This window comes from Pongo abelii, chromosome 5 (assembly GCF_028885655.2).
Source record: "Pongo abelii isolate AG06213 chromosome 5, NHGRI_mPonAbe1-v2.0_pri, whole genome shotgun sequence".
NCBI classification, from domain to species: Eukaryota; Metazoa; Chordata; class Mammalia; order Primates; family Hominidae; genus Pongo; species Pongo abelii.
Window position 1 is genome coordinate 26782623 of NC_071990.2, and position 14991 is coordinate 26797613.

Consider the following 14991-nt stretch of genomic DNA (forward strand, 5'->3'; position numbering starts at 1 on the left):
GTTCCCCAGTCCTTGCTGATTATGTTTCTGATTTGGAATCAGCTAAGAGTAAACCACCTAGTGGTGGGCTGGAGCAGAACTCAGTTCTTTAGCTTGAACACTGGGTATTCTCCCAGCCCAATTATTCAATTAAAAAAAACAAACCAACAAAAAACAGTTTTTAAATGTCCTCAGCTATCAAAGGGAAAAGATGAGTAGTAGGAATATGGAAAACTAAACCCTGGGCAGACTGGCCAAGGACTTGGATTGTGAGCCAATTGCTGAGGTTTAGTAATTGGGGAGCGCAGCCTCTGAGACACGTGTTCAGTATTAACTAATCCTGTTCCTACTAGTGGAATTCTTCCGCAGAGGGGCTGCAGCTTATTCTACTTTCATGTTTATTTTTAATGAAACTTCCAAAGTCAAAATATTCCACTCAGGGTTGTCTTAATATTTTGAATAATAACATTTTGAGTGTGTAGCATGTATCAAACACTGTTCTAATAACTTTACAATATTGTCTCATTCAGTTGTAACAAAAATCGTGTGAGATATGTATTCTTTTAGGAGGAAACTGGTGCACAGAGAGATTAAGTAGCTTGCCCAGGATCACATATTACTAATTGATGAAGCTGTAATGTGAACAGTCTGATGCCAGATTCTGTGCTTGCAGTCACTATACTTATGGCTACCTCAATAATGGTGAGTGTATTGTGGAAAATTATTGGAATAAAAAGCAAGTTGGATTCTGATCTCTGCACTGCATATAACAAGGTTTGAATATGTGTAGAATTGCACTGTTCAACCTTTTCTTTCAGGAGACATTGGCCCAAAGTACTCTTTTTATTAATTGTTTTATTCAGTTAAACATTTATTGAGCACCTCCAATTAACAGGACACCATAGGCCGGGTGCGGTGGCTCACGCCTGTAATCCCAGCACTTTGGAAGGCTGAGGCGGGTGGATCACCTGAGGTCGCGAGTTTGAGACCAACTCAACATGGTGAAACCCTGTCTCTACTAAAAATACAAAATTAGCCGAGCGTGGTGGCACGTGCCTGTAATCCCAGCTACTTGGGAGGCTGAGACAGGAGAATCGCTTGAACCTGGGAGGTGAAGGTTGCAGTGAGCCAAGATCATGCTACTGCACTCCAGCCTGGGCAACAAGAGTGAAACTCCATCTCAAAAAGAAACAAAACCCAAAAAAACAGGACACTATGCTGTGTGTTAGGAATTTAAAGGCCAGTGAGACTCAGTACCACTCCTTTAATGGCTCACAGTCTGGTATGGAGACGGCAGGGATTTTAAGTGGTGTGGTAGAGGTAGAAGTTGTATAAGGTAATCTGGGGGCATAGAGGTGAAGCACTTTGTAAGAACTTTGAGAAAGAGTTAGAAAAGACTCTGTGGAGATGAGACATAAGGTGAGACTCGAAGGAATAGAAGTAAGGAGTTGGCTGAAGATGAGCCTGAAATGGAAGATGGAAAATAAGTACAGAGACATTTGAATGTGATTTCAATTAGTGGAATTTATCTTATATGAAATGGGAAGCAATTCTTGGAATTTCAAGCTGTGGAAATAGGGCAATTATCCCCAAATTTAAAATCTTTAGAAAGATTATTTTTAAAGTATGGAGATAAAGAATAAGAAGGAGCAGCCAGCAAATTATGAGGAAAACAAAAGTGGATTACGACAACCAAGGGAGGAGAGTTTCAGTTAAGAGGTTTTTGACCAGGCACTGTGGCACATGCCTGTAGCCGCAGCTACTTGGTAGGCATAGGTGGGGGGATCACTTGAGCCCAGGAGTTCCAGACTAAGCTTGGGCAACATACTTCTTGTGGTTCTGAAGAGGATCTGGTTTTGAGGATAGAGATGAAGGGTATGGAAAGACTATTGTGACTGGAGTTGAGCAAGTGGGAAATTGTGAACTGCAGCCCCTGGAAAGGTGCATTTCAGTATCTTGTTTCCTAGAAGCCAGTAGGTGTGAAACTTTTTTTCTGAGATTATCCACTGGAAAGTAGAGTGGTCCTATGGAGAGTGTATGTATCTAGGGTTGCCAAATTTAGAAAGAAAAAAAGTACAGGAAACCCAGTTATATTTGAATTTTAGATAAACAATAGATTTAAAAAAAGTTTTTAGGGAATATATTTTTCCCATGGGAAATACACTAAAAAAATGATTCATTGTTTATCCGAAATTTAAATGTAACTGGCATCCTGTATTGTATCTGGCAATCATATAAGTAGCCTTTGTATGGAAACATATTCTGTGGAAGCAGTTCGTTTATAAGGGGCAGCATTTGTGATAAGATGAGGCAGAGAATTGCAGTTTCCTAGGATTTCTCCTTTTGGGAGAATAAAGAGACATCACCAAAGAGGGTTAGATCATGTGAGTGACTGAACTAATGTGATAAGCTCTGATTATGGGAGAGAAAGATTGAGTTATATCTTTAGTTCGGTCAAATATTTGGTAGGAATAAGGATGTGGCGATTTGGGAAATAAGAAATATAAGTTTAGGACTAATGTCAAGTAGAAGGATAAGAGATTGGAGATCAGGGAAAAGGAGCAGGATCAGGGGACAGCATAGGTTTAGTGTATGAACCATATTGAGGTGGAAAGGTAAATTTGAGTAGAAAGTGATGTCAAATAGGTTACTTATATGATCAATTAATGTTGGTTGGATGAACATGATTAGGCAAGCAAGCCAGAGGCATGCAGGGTATGAGTTGGGGTTGGATAAAGTATGGATAGTTGATGAGTTGTAGAGGAAAGTGATCAATGAATTTGAGACTGAGGCGAGTTTTTTTTTGGAAGGTGTAGATACATTGGAATTCCATTTGAAAGCCCTTTAAATTCTTCTTAGACACCATGCAGGCTTTTTATTTTTCTAAATCATTTTCCAAAGTGATTTACACACTAAAAAGGAATACCTTAGACCATGCAATAAAGGACAGACAGATGATCTAAAGGACAGGACATAATCAAGATTTCAGTGGAAATTCTCAAGGTACTTAAGGAAACAATTGGGGTCAGAGGAAGGCTAAAGAATACTATGGCAGGTTTTGGCTGTGTTAGAATTTTTCCTGCCCAAATCTAAGCTGAAAGTTTCCAGGAAGGAACTCTGAAAAAGAGAAAGTCCTCTTCTGTGTCTCCACGGCAGGCATATTTGCGATTTTTGGGATCCTGATGCGTGCACTGTTGATGGAGATTTACAGGAGTCAGACCCAAAATCAATGTTAGTGGCCTCAATTTGTCTTCATCTGCTGCAGCTTGTTAGTGAGAGTTCTGGTGATTATTCCATACCTGTTAATCCAACTAGATTTTAACTTAGTACAGAAAAGGTCTTTCATCCATGTCATCTCTTCTTTTTTTCTTTTTTTTTCTTTTTGAGATGGAGTCTCGCTCTGTCGCTCAGGCTGGAGTGCAGTGGCACGATCTCTGCTCACTGCAACCTCCACCTCCCTCGTTCAAGCAGTTCTCCTGCCTCAGTCTCCCAAGCAGCTGGGATTACAGGCATGCGCCACCAAGCCCAGCTAATTTTTGTATTTTAGTTGAGTTGGGTTTTCACCATGTTGGCCAGGCTGGTCTGTAACTCTTGACCTCAAGAGATCTGCCTGCCTTGGCCTCCCAAAGTGCTGGGATTACAGGCATGCGCCACCGTGCCTGGCTTTTTTTTTTTGAGATGGAGTCTTGCTCTGTTGCCCAGGCTGGAGTGCAGTGGCACAACCTCAGCTCACTGCAACCTCCACCTCCTGAGTTTGAGCGATTCTCCTGCCTCAGCCTCCTGAGTAGCTGGGACCACAGGCGTGCGCCATCACGCCTGACTAATTTTTGTATTTTTAGTAGAGACAGGGTTTTACCATGTTGACCAGGCTGGTCTCGAACACCCAACCTCAGGTGATCTGCCCGCCTCGGCCTCTCAAAGTGCTGGGATTACAGGCATGAGCCACTGCATCCAGCCCATCTCTTCTTAATTTACCTTTTCTCTCATACATTGAATCTATCTGGCTATTCACCATTATTCCTTCTCCTGAATGTTGCGTGGCTGCCTTTCTGTGTTTTCTGTCCAGCTCTCCAGCTTATCTGTTTTACAGTGCTCTACTTTGTCTTTGCATCTTGGCTGTTACAAGTTCATAAGATAATACCTCCCTCCCTGAGCTGAGGTAAGAATGAAATGTAGTAATTAATGCAAAGGTATCATCACAGTGACTCGGCATGTAATAGATATCCATTAAAATGTTAGTTCTAGGCCTGGCATGGTGGTTCACACCTGTAATCCCAGCACTTTGGGAAGCCAAGGTGGTGGATTGCTTGAGTTCAGGAGTTCGAGATCAACTCAAGACCAGCCTACGTAATGTGGTGAAACCCCATCTTCACCTAAAATACAAAAATTAGTCGAATGTAGTGGTGCACACTTGTGGTCCCACCAACTCAGGCGATTGAGGTGGGAGGATCCCTGGAGTCCTCTGGGAAGTTGAGGCTGCAGTGAGCTGAGATTGTGCCACTACACTTCAGCCTGGGTGACAGAGTGAGACCCTGTCTCAAAAAAAGAAAAAAATTATTTAAAGCAGGGGTCCCAAACCCCTGGGCCACGTACAAGTTAGTTGCTTGTTCAGAACTGGGCTGTACAGTAGGAGGTGAGTGACGGGCGAACGAGTGAAGCTTCCATCTGTATTTACAGCTGCTCCCCATCACCTGCCTTACCGCTTGAGGTCCACCTCCTGTCAGATCAGCAGTGGCATTAGATTCTCATAGGACTGCGAACCTTATTGTGAACTACAGATGAGAGACATCTAGATTGCATGCTCCTCATGGGAATCTAATGTCTGATGATCTGTCACTGTCTCCCATTACTCCCAGATAAGTATTTGAATTACATTTGTAAGCCTCACTGTGCTGTACCTTTTACACTCATAGACTCTGTATCTAAGTTAATGAGACATTTTATGTAAATCCTGCCCAGTGAGTCTAGTCTAGTTGCACAAAGACAAGCTTAGAGCTCCCACTGATCCTACATTATGGTGAGTTCTATAATTATTTAATTATATACTACAATGTAATAATAATAGAAGTAAAGTGCACAATAAATGTAATATGCTTTAATTATCCCAAAACCATCCCCCTCCACCATCTGTGGAAAATTCGTCTTCCACAAAACTGGTCCCTGGTGCCAAAATGGTTGGGAACTGCTGCTCTAAGGGGAACCATGCTCTCTGTTTCTTTTTGGATCCAAAGTTTTCTGAGCCCTTAGATGCCAAACAAGTGCAAAAAAAATTGAGACTTTTTTCTTTTTGAGTCTTTTTTTTGTCTTTTTCTCTGTCTCTTGATTTTATTATATCTTTATTTTTCATTTACATTCAGATTTCTCTTTTGCTATTTCTGTTTCCCAAGACTCCTTTCATTCAATCCATCCTCAACCAGATATACTTGGAGGACTAGCCTCAAGGGTACTAACATAACCTGAGGAAGGTAAACTATAAGGAAGTTTAGGTGAACATAAAGCATATTCCCTGAATAGACTGAATCTTTCTGAGATTGCCCACAGTAGAAGTGACAGCACCTGAGTGTTTGAGTTACATCTGTAAGTCTCATTGTGCTGTACCTTTTATATTCATTGGCTCTGTATCCTAGTTAATACGTTTTCTGTAAATCCTGCCTAGTGAGTCATGTAGACTCAGGTTTCAATTTAGACAAGAAGGTAGTTTAAAAAGGATTCATTATCAGCTCAGATGAGCAAGTAAAACCTTGTATAGACCCTTGTAGTCCCTCCTCTTCTGCAGCTGAAGAACAATATCTTTCAGTTAACAGAAAGCATATTAATTGTCAGTTTATCAATCAACAACTGTTTGCTGATGTGTGTAAGATAACAGAAGCCCTCAAAACAAATGGGAGAAACTTTTGCAAGTGAAGGAAAAAAGTAGAAAATAAAAATAAAAAGCAGGTAAAACATAGTCAAGAAATAACTTCTGGTTCAATGGAATTGTTTTGTAAGATACCGGTGATTCTTCTTTTTGGAGAACAATCATAAAGTACCTCAACCTCAAGCTAGCCAAAAATCTAGGTAGACATTCTTGAACACAATTGGGGCAGTTTTAATTTATTCATTTGGTGAGTAGCAGACTCTCACCAAAGGGCTTTGTATGTGTGGGAAATCATGCCCCCAAATCGCTTTGGAAGAGAGAAGCAGCAGTTCTCAAGACAGATATGACCCTGTTTGCCCTAAAGCAGCAGTCCCCAATCTTTTGGGGGCCAGGGACTGGTTTCATGCAAGACAATTATTCCACAGACTGGTGGGGCAAGGTGGTTTTGGGATGAAACTGTTCCACCTCAGATCATCAGGCATTAGGTTCTCATAAGATGCACACCACCTAGATCCCTTGCATGAGCAGTTCATAATAGGGTTTGTGTTCCTATGAGAATCTGATCTGACAGGAGGTGGAGCTCCGGTGGTAATGCTCGGTCACCTGCCACTCATCACCTGCTATGGCAGGCCACACATTGTTGCTAGTCTGCGCCCTGGGGTTTCCCCTGCCCTGAGAGGAATGTGAATTAGTTTTTTGTTGTTGCTGTAACAAATTACCACAACTTAGTGTATTAAACAATATATTAATAAATGTATTATCTTAAGGTTCTGTAGGTCAGAAGTTTAACCTGGGTTTCACTATGTTGGCAGCATGTGTCCCTTTCTGGAGAATCTGTTTCCTTGCTCTTTCTGGCTTCTAGGCTTCCTACATTCCTTGGCTTATGACCCTCTTCTTTCATCTTCAAAACAAGCAATGAAAGATCAGTTCCTTCTCATGTCACTTCATTCTAATCCTCTGTCATTCAATTGCTCTCTGAAACGGCAGAGAAAGGTTGTTTACTTTTAAGGATTCATGTGATTAAATTAGGCTCACCTGGATAATCCAGGATACTCTCTCTATCTCAAACTCCTAACTTTAATCACATCTGCAAAGTCATTGTTCCCATGCAAAGTAATATATTCACAGGTTCTGAGGATTAAAACACGAATATCTTGGAGGGGGGACATTATTCTGCCTATGCAGAATTTTAATTATACTTTCCCCATTTTCCTTCTTTCTTGACTGATTTTTGTCACGATTTGGAAAATTATAAATTTCCCAAGAAATGCCAGGAAGGAATTTCCATATGGAAACATGGCAATACAGCTTGGAAAGCACTATGGACAGTTGCATGGACCTCATAGTAAGAAAATCTAACATAGGCTTCAGGCTGGGGAGAGCTTTATAGACAATGGATGTCATAAATAGGTTTTTGAAGAATGTGTAGTAGTTATCTTTGTGAAAGTTAAGGGAAGAGAGGATTGGAGTCATTAATTCACAGGACTGTGATTAAACTGAGACATACAAATTTCATTTTTTGGGGGAAGTTAAAAATAGTTTAGTATGAGTTCAAATGTAGGAGGAGAGGGATATAAAATTTGAGAGTTAAGCATGGGACCTGTGTAAGTCTATTCTCATGCTGTTAATAAAGACATATCTGAGACTGGGTAACTTATAAAGGAAAGAGGTTTAATTGACTCACAGTTCAGGATGGCTAGGGAGGCCTCAGGAAAGTTAGAATCATGGCAGAAGGGGAAGCAACCATGCCCTTCTTCACATGGTGGCAGCAAGGAGAAGTGCCAAGCAAATGGAGAAAAAGCCCCTTATAAAACCATCAGATTTAGTGAGAACTCACTATCATGAGAACAGCATGAGGGTAACTGACCCCCATGATTAAATTACCTCCCACAGGGTCCCTCCTGAGACATGCAGGGGTTGTGGGAACTACAATTCAAGATGAGATTTGGGTGGGGACACAGCCAAACCATATCAGACCCAACGTGAAAGTCTAAGAATCTTGACTTTTAAGACAACATTAGGAAGTGCTTGAAGGGTTGTAAACAGTGGCACCAAAAAAAAAAAAAAAAAAAAAAAAAAAAAAAAAAAAAAAAAAGTTGTGTTTTTAAGATAACTTCAGAGGCTACAATACAGAGTATACATTTAAATACAATCAATAGATTAAAATGAAATAAACAGGGAAATGGTTTGAGAACCTGCATAGTAATCACAATGAGAAACGTTATAGTGACTTCAACTAAGTGGAGCAAGAAAAACACTAATACACAGCTACTGCGAGTACAAGTGAATGCAGTAAATTTGGAAAAGAGTGTGGCAGTATCTAGTTGAAGATACACTTTTCTTACCAGCAATTCTGTAATCACTTGACAGGTTCTTCTTGTCTGCTGTGCAGAAAAGCCAATGCAGTGAGAACAGCAGGTTTTGCAGCAAAGAAAGAGTTTAATAATTGCAGGGCCAGCCAAGTGGAAGGATGAAAGATAATGCTCAAATCCACCTCCCTGAGAATTTGGAGGCCAGAGTTTTTCAAGGATAGTTTGGTGGACAGGGGGTAGGGACTGGGGAATGCTAATTTGTTGGGTAAGGGATGAAATCATAAAGGGACAAAGCTGTCTTCTTGCACTGAGTCAGTTCCTGGATCAGGGGTTCATGAGACCAGTTGAGCCAGTTTTTTTCGTTTGTTTTTTGTTTTTTGTTTTTTTTGAGATGGAGTCTCACTCTGTCACCCAGGTAATGGTGCAATCTTGGCTCACTGCAACCTCCACCTCCTGGGTTCAAGCGATTCTCCTGCTTCAGCCTCCTGAGTAGCTGGGATTACAGACGCGCACCACCATGCCTGGGTAATTTTTATATTTTTAGTAGAGATGGGGTTTCCCCATGTTGGTCAGGCTGGCAGTTTTTTTGTTTGTTTGTTTGTTTGTTTGTTTTTTAATGGATTACCTGTCTAGGTGACATCAGCTGGTCCATCAAAATACAGAGTCTAAAAAATACGTCAAACACCAATCTTAGGCTTTACAGTAGTGATGTTATCTATAGGAGCAACTGAGGAGGCTACAAATCTTGTGACTTCCAGCTACATTATTCCTGAACCATAATTTTAACCTTATGCCTAATTTGTTAGTTTTACAAAGGTAGTTTCAGTCCCTTAGCAGGGAGGGGTTACTTTTGGGAAGCAGCTATTATCATCTTTGTTTTAAAATTAAACTATGAATTCCTCCATAGTTAGCTTGGCCTATGCCCAGGAATGAACAAGGACAGTTTGTGAAGTTAGAAGCAAGATAGTCAGCTATGTTAGATTTTTCTCACTGTCATAATTTTTGCAAAGATGGTTTCAATTCCACTCATTTTTGTATAGAAAATGCATGCTTATGTGTACCAGGATACACATTCAGGAATGTTTAGAGTGGCATCATTTGTAATAACTGAAGGGTAGATATAATATAATAGCTATCAATAGCGATATGGTTATACAAACTGTGATATGTTCATACATGGAAGTCTGTATTGCAATGAACAATATCAGGCAAATGGTCATCCAACAACATAGATGGAATTTAAAAACATAATGAAAAGTTGATATCAAAGAAGCCAGATCTAATAATATCCTAAATGATTCCATGTGTATAAATATTGAAAACATACATGTATACATACATACATTCAGAAAAGTTTGGAAAAAGAAGACTTGCTGAGTCTTCTGCCTCCATCTTTCTCCCATGCTGGTTGCTCCCTGTCCTCAAACATTGGACTCCAAGTTCTTCGGCTTTTGGACTCTTGGATTTACACCAGTGGTTTGCCAGGGGCTCTTGAGCCTTTGGCCAGAGACTAAAGGCTGCACTGTCGGCTTCCCTACTTTTGAGGTTTTGGGACTCGGACTGGCTTCCCTGCTCTTCAGCTTGCAGACGGCCCACTGTGGGACTTTAACTTCCGATTGTGTGAGTCAATACTTCTTAATGAACTCAGCTTCATATACACATCTATCCTGTTAGTTCTGTCCTTCTAGAAAACCCTGACTAATACAGATCTAGGTGTACATTCAAACAGATTTTGTGTACATACATACATGTATACACACATACACGTATACAGCATACATACATCCCTACACATGCACGTGTGCACACATACATGTACATGTGCATGCACAAATACACGTGTCCATACATACGTGTGCACATCCACACACATGCCTACACACATGCATGTGTGCACACATGTGCACACACAAATATGTGTGCAAATACATGCATGCACACACATACATAAATAACGTGTGCATACATGCATGTACACACATGCACACATGTGCACATACATGCGTGCATACACACATAATACATGTACACATATATACATACATGTAGGCACACATGAGCACAATGTATACATGTACATATGCATATATGTGCATACACATGCACACAAACGTACATGTGTATACAAGTGTATACACATGCATACATGTGTAAACAAGTGCATGCAAACATGCATGTGCACATTTATGCATACATGAATACCTACACACAAACATGCAAACATTCTGTGTACACACATACATGGATACACATGCATGCATGCACACACACACACACATGCATCTGTGCCTGCAGGCATGCATGTGCAGACATATGTGTGCACACATGCATACACGCAGATGCACGTGCACATGGGTGCACACACATACATATAGTTACACACATATGTAGATGCATGTGCACACAAGTGTACATACACGTATACATACACATATGTATTCACATGTACATGCATGTATGTACGCATGCATGTGCAGGTACACGTGCACAAACATGACACACACACATACTTGTACACATATGTACAGTGCACATATGCATGCACGTGTACATACATTTAGGCATACACAGCATATGTAGATGTATGTGTACATGCATGTATACATGCACGTATACATCCACACATGCATGGACACACATGCGTGTACACATGCATACTGTGTACATAATACATGTATACAGATATGTGTGTGCATGTGCGTGTACACGCATGCATACACACATGCATTTGTAGATATATGTGTACGTGTGTACACACAACATACACGTATGCATCCACACATCCACATATACACAGGAGGTGGCACATTCAGCTTTCAAGAGGACAATCAGGGACTTTGTCACCTTGACAATTTTAGCCTCGCCTTCTTCTAGTCATCTTGCCCGAACACTTGTGCCGTGTTTTTCTAGCACTGTCATAAGAATACTTTTACCTATCAAGGCAACTGGGGGTTAGGAGAGCTTTTTGTACAGAAGGCTAGTTGGCTTTGTTTGAAAACTGATGATACGTGAAGATTGGGGTGGTGAATCCCTCACATGTTTCTTCATATGAAAAATGAGGACTGTGGGATTCTCTGGCTGGATCTCAGAACCTAGAGATGGATCTGGTCAATAGGAACTGCTCACTATTAGCTACTGCTTTGGTTGCCTTCTCCCTGTGGAAAGCTGGCCTCTCACACTGAATTTGTATCATAGGCAGTCATGAGGGTGTTGACTATATCAATATCTGATGAGAGATTTTAGTGCAGTTCTGTTATCATGGCTGATTTGCTCATTTGGTAGCTAGCATCGAGCTTCTTGTGAACATTAAAATAAAATAAAATAGATTACGGAGGAATAGAATACAGATACATAGTAAGGTATTATTTTCCAGACAAAACAGATTTGGATAAAAGAATCTAATTAAGAATTTGTGCATGATTCTTTTAAAAGTCTTTTGAATCCTTTTTTTTTTTTTTGGCCTGTTTTTCAAGTCTCCGATTTTTGTCACCCTTCTCACACAAGGTCAGAGAGATAGCTAATGGTCAGAAGGAATCTTCCAGCAATCACCATAGCGCTTTCTCCTGCCTGCAGATGCCTCTTTTTATTCAGCCTTTATGGGAAGTAGCAGCACCATCCAGTTATCAGAGAGCAAGCTGTGAAGTAACTGAGCTAACCCCAGTTGCTAATCTGAGCTAACCCCGGTTACCCATCTGAGCTAACCCCAGTTACCCCAGTGGATTTACAGATTGAGGTTAGAACCCAGCAGGGTTCTCTTCCTGGAAAGAATAGCCTTCCCTCTAAGGTTTCAAATACACCCTGAGTGAGGAAAGAGCCCTAAACAGCTTGAAAAATTGAATGCTCTTTGGGAAAAGCAGGAAGCCTTGCTATGGAAGAGCATCATATGAGCATAAATCAGGTTATCAGTACAAACAGTGTTCAGGAGGTCAAGATGGTTAAGCAGAGAGCCTGAGCAGAATGTCCGTGGCGGAGAGAAACAATCTTGTTGGGAAAAGGATGACAATAATTGGGGACTTAGAATAAAGGCTAAAAATGATTCAAAGAGAATGCAAAAATAATCAGGCACAAATCTTCACTATATTCTGTTGTGCAAATCTCACCTTACTATGTGTTTGTATTCTATTCCTCCACAATCTTCATTTTATTTTAATGTTCAAAGAGACTTGTAGATGCCAATTAAATGAACAAAACAGCCAGTGACAACAGAACTGCACTAAAAAAAGTCCCTCATCAGCTCTTGAGAGCAGGTTCCTTAAAGGTGAACAATATTCCACATACAAGGACTTTTTCAGCACCATGCATTAGAAATGGAAGTGAATGTTTATTATTTTTTGTATAAGTTGGTTGATATGGCTTTTCAGCTTCCCTCAGTATCATTATTCAAATTTTGTAGATGACACTAAAGCTCAGAGGAGTTAAACCATTTTCGTCAAATCACAGAACTTTAAATAGGAAAACCAGATATGAAAAGCAGGTTTTTTTTCTAAATCAAAGAAACAAAAACAAAAACATGTGAGCTCTTGCTTTACCCTAGCACATAGTCTCGCCATCTGTTTTCTCCACACCAGGTCATTCCTGTAACATTCATTCACATAACAAACACAAATAAATGAGTGGATTCATTCATCAGATATTAATTCAGAATCCCTTTTGTGTCTACCACAAATCTGGACCATCTCACAACCTTTTGTGCCTTCCAGAAATCTGGACCATCTCACAACCCCCAGAGAGTCTCAGCTACAAGGAAGAAGTGATAATGCCATCCCACTTTTATAAACACACACACACACACGCAACACACACACACAATCATTTAATCATTTTTAATTAATTATTTTTAAAAAATCAGTGACACTTAAGCTGGGCAGGTCTAGGTAGGTCTTCTTTGCTGGGACGTGCCTTTTTCTGTCCCAGAATACCCTAAACTTGACATTTTGGCAGCGTGAGTTTTCCCTTTGTGACTTTCTCCTTCTTCCCTTTTTTCCTCCTTCCTTGCAGAGAATGAGTAACCACTGCTCCTTGTCCTGGGCCACCAATGAGAAGATCTGCTCTTAGTAGATCCCTGCTTTCCCTCTGAAGGCCCTGAAATCACCTGTGTTCCAGGCCACCCACTAAGGATAAACAAAACTTCCTGACGTGGGGAATTAGCTCAAGTGGTAGAGCGCTTGCTTAGCATGCAAGAGGTAGTGGGATCGATGCCCACATTCTCCAAGCTTTATTATTTAGGTATCCAAACCCAAGTCAGTGTCTGAGAGCAAGACACTGCTTTGGTTCAAGACATAGGAGCAGCAACAATACAGGACTGGTGACAGCTCCCTCCTGGCATTCAGTATAGCATAGATCTACTGTGTAATTAATTTTCTGTTTCTTCAAGGAGCTGTGAAACCAAGGGACATATAAAACTGCTCTTTTCTCCCTGTTTCTGCCTGCAGCTTGGTCCTAAATGTGAGTTGTGAAAAGCGCAGGACAGAGCCACCTGGGTAAATACAGCCCTGGCTTTCTGGTGAGAGGACTGAAACCAGGATGTGTCAAGTAACTAGAATGTGCCTGGAAAGATACTGTAGAAAGCAAACCCATAAAGTTGTTCATGAGCTTGTGGACGCATCTGCCAGCTGTGAATAAGTGGCTCTAATCCCAAACAACTCACCTAAAAAGAGCCTGAGAGCTGAACTGCGCAATGGACCACTTTCCAGTCCTCACTGACCACTGGGTTGCACACACTTTGGAGATCTCTGAACAGCAGTGTCAAGGCTTTCAATTAGAGTTGTCTTTGAAACAACAACAGATGGAAGGCTGGTTGGTACTTGGAACGTGAATACAAGGCAATTGTGTGCCTGCAAAAACAAAAATAGCAATATTATCCTTAAGATTTCAACAAGACACAGTGTCTCATCACATAATCCAAAGAGGTCCAGGTTACAACCCCAAAATATTCAGTATATGAAAAACAGGCAGATCTTAATTTACATGGCAAAGAGAATCCTCAAATAACAATATTGAGAGGACACAGATGTCAAAATCATCTGACACATACATTAAAGCAGATATTATAACAATGCTCCTAGAATAAGGGGATAACATTCGTGAAGTGAATGGAAAGTTGGAAAGTCTCACCAAATATTTTGAATATATAAACACCAATTTAACTTAAGAATTAAAAAAATGTATTAACCAAAACTCTTAGGGGAAATAAAAAGCTTAATTGGATGATCTCCATAACAGAATGCAGAAGACTAAGGAAAAAGTCAATGAACTTGAAAACAGAACACGAATACCTACATAATCTGAACTATAGAGAGAAAGGAGGATTTTATTGTCTCTGAACAGAGGCTCAGGGACAAATAAAAAATAACAAATCCAACATTCACATTATTGTAATCTGGAAAGAAGAGGACAAAGAGGTCTTTGTGGGATAAAACTTTGAAGAATTAATAGCTGAAAATGGTTCAAATTTGTGAAAAGATATAAACCAGATTTTTAAAGTTCAGTAAAGGTCGATCAGGATAAACCCAGAGAAACCCATAGCAAGACATACCATAATCAAACTGCAGAAAACTAAGAAAATACAAAACAATTTTGAAAGCAGCCAAAGGGAAATGAAAGAGAAACTACCATAGGAATGATTGTAGATTTCGCATCAGAAACCATAGGGGCCAGAAAAAAATGTCATAACATTCAGTAAGTACCAAAAGAAAAAGACATATCAACCCAGAAAGCTATGTGGAGCAAAAGTATCTTCCAGACATAAAGGCAAATAAATGCATTCTCATTGGAAGGTAAGTCAATACATTCTCATTCTTAGGAAGACTGCTGGAAAAGAATTAGCAAAGATTTGAGATATGA

General features: G+C 40.3%; 1 long non-coding RNA gene and 1 other non-coding gene across 2 annotated transcripts in view; one reads left to right on the forward strand and one right to left on the reverse strand.

The window, feature by feature from the left end:
- Positions 1-5243: 5243 nt before the first annotated feature.
- The window catches only part of LOC129060165 (uncharacterized), a 56907-nt gene continuing 47159 nt past the window's right edge, over positions 5244-14991 (reverse strand). The window contains exons 4-5 of the long non-coding RNA XR_008526643.2: positions 13796-13982; positions 5244-6811 (exon numbers count right to left, since the gene is read on the reverse strand). This is a non-coding gene — a long non-coding RNA (uncharacterized LOC129060165). The remainder of the gene's footprint in view (positions 6812-13795; positions 13983-14991) is intronic.
- On the forward strand, positions 13287-13359 carry TRNAA-AGC (transfer RNA alanine (anticodon AGC)). The gene has a single exon. It is a non-coding gene; the product is annotated as a tRNA-Ala (tRNA).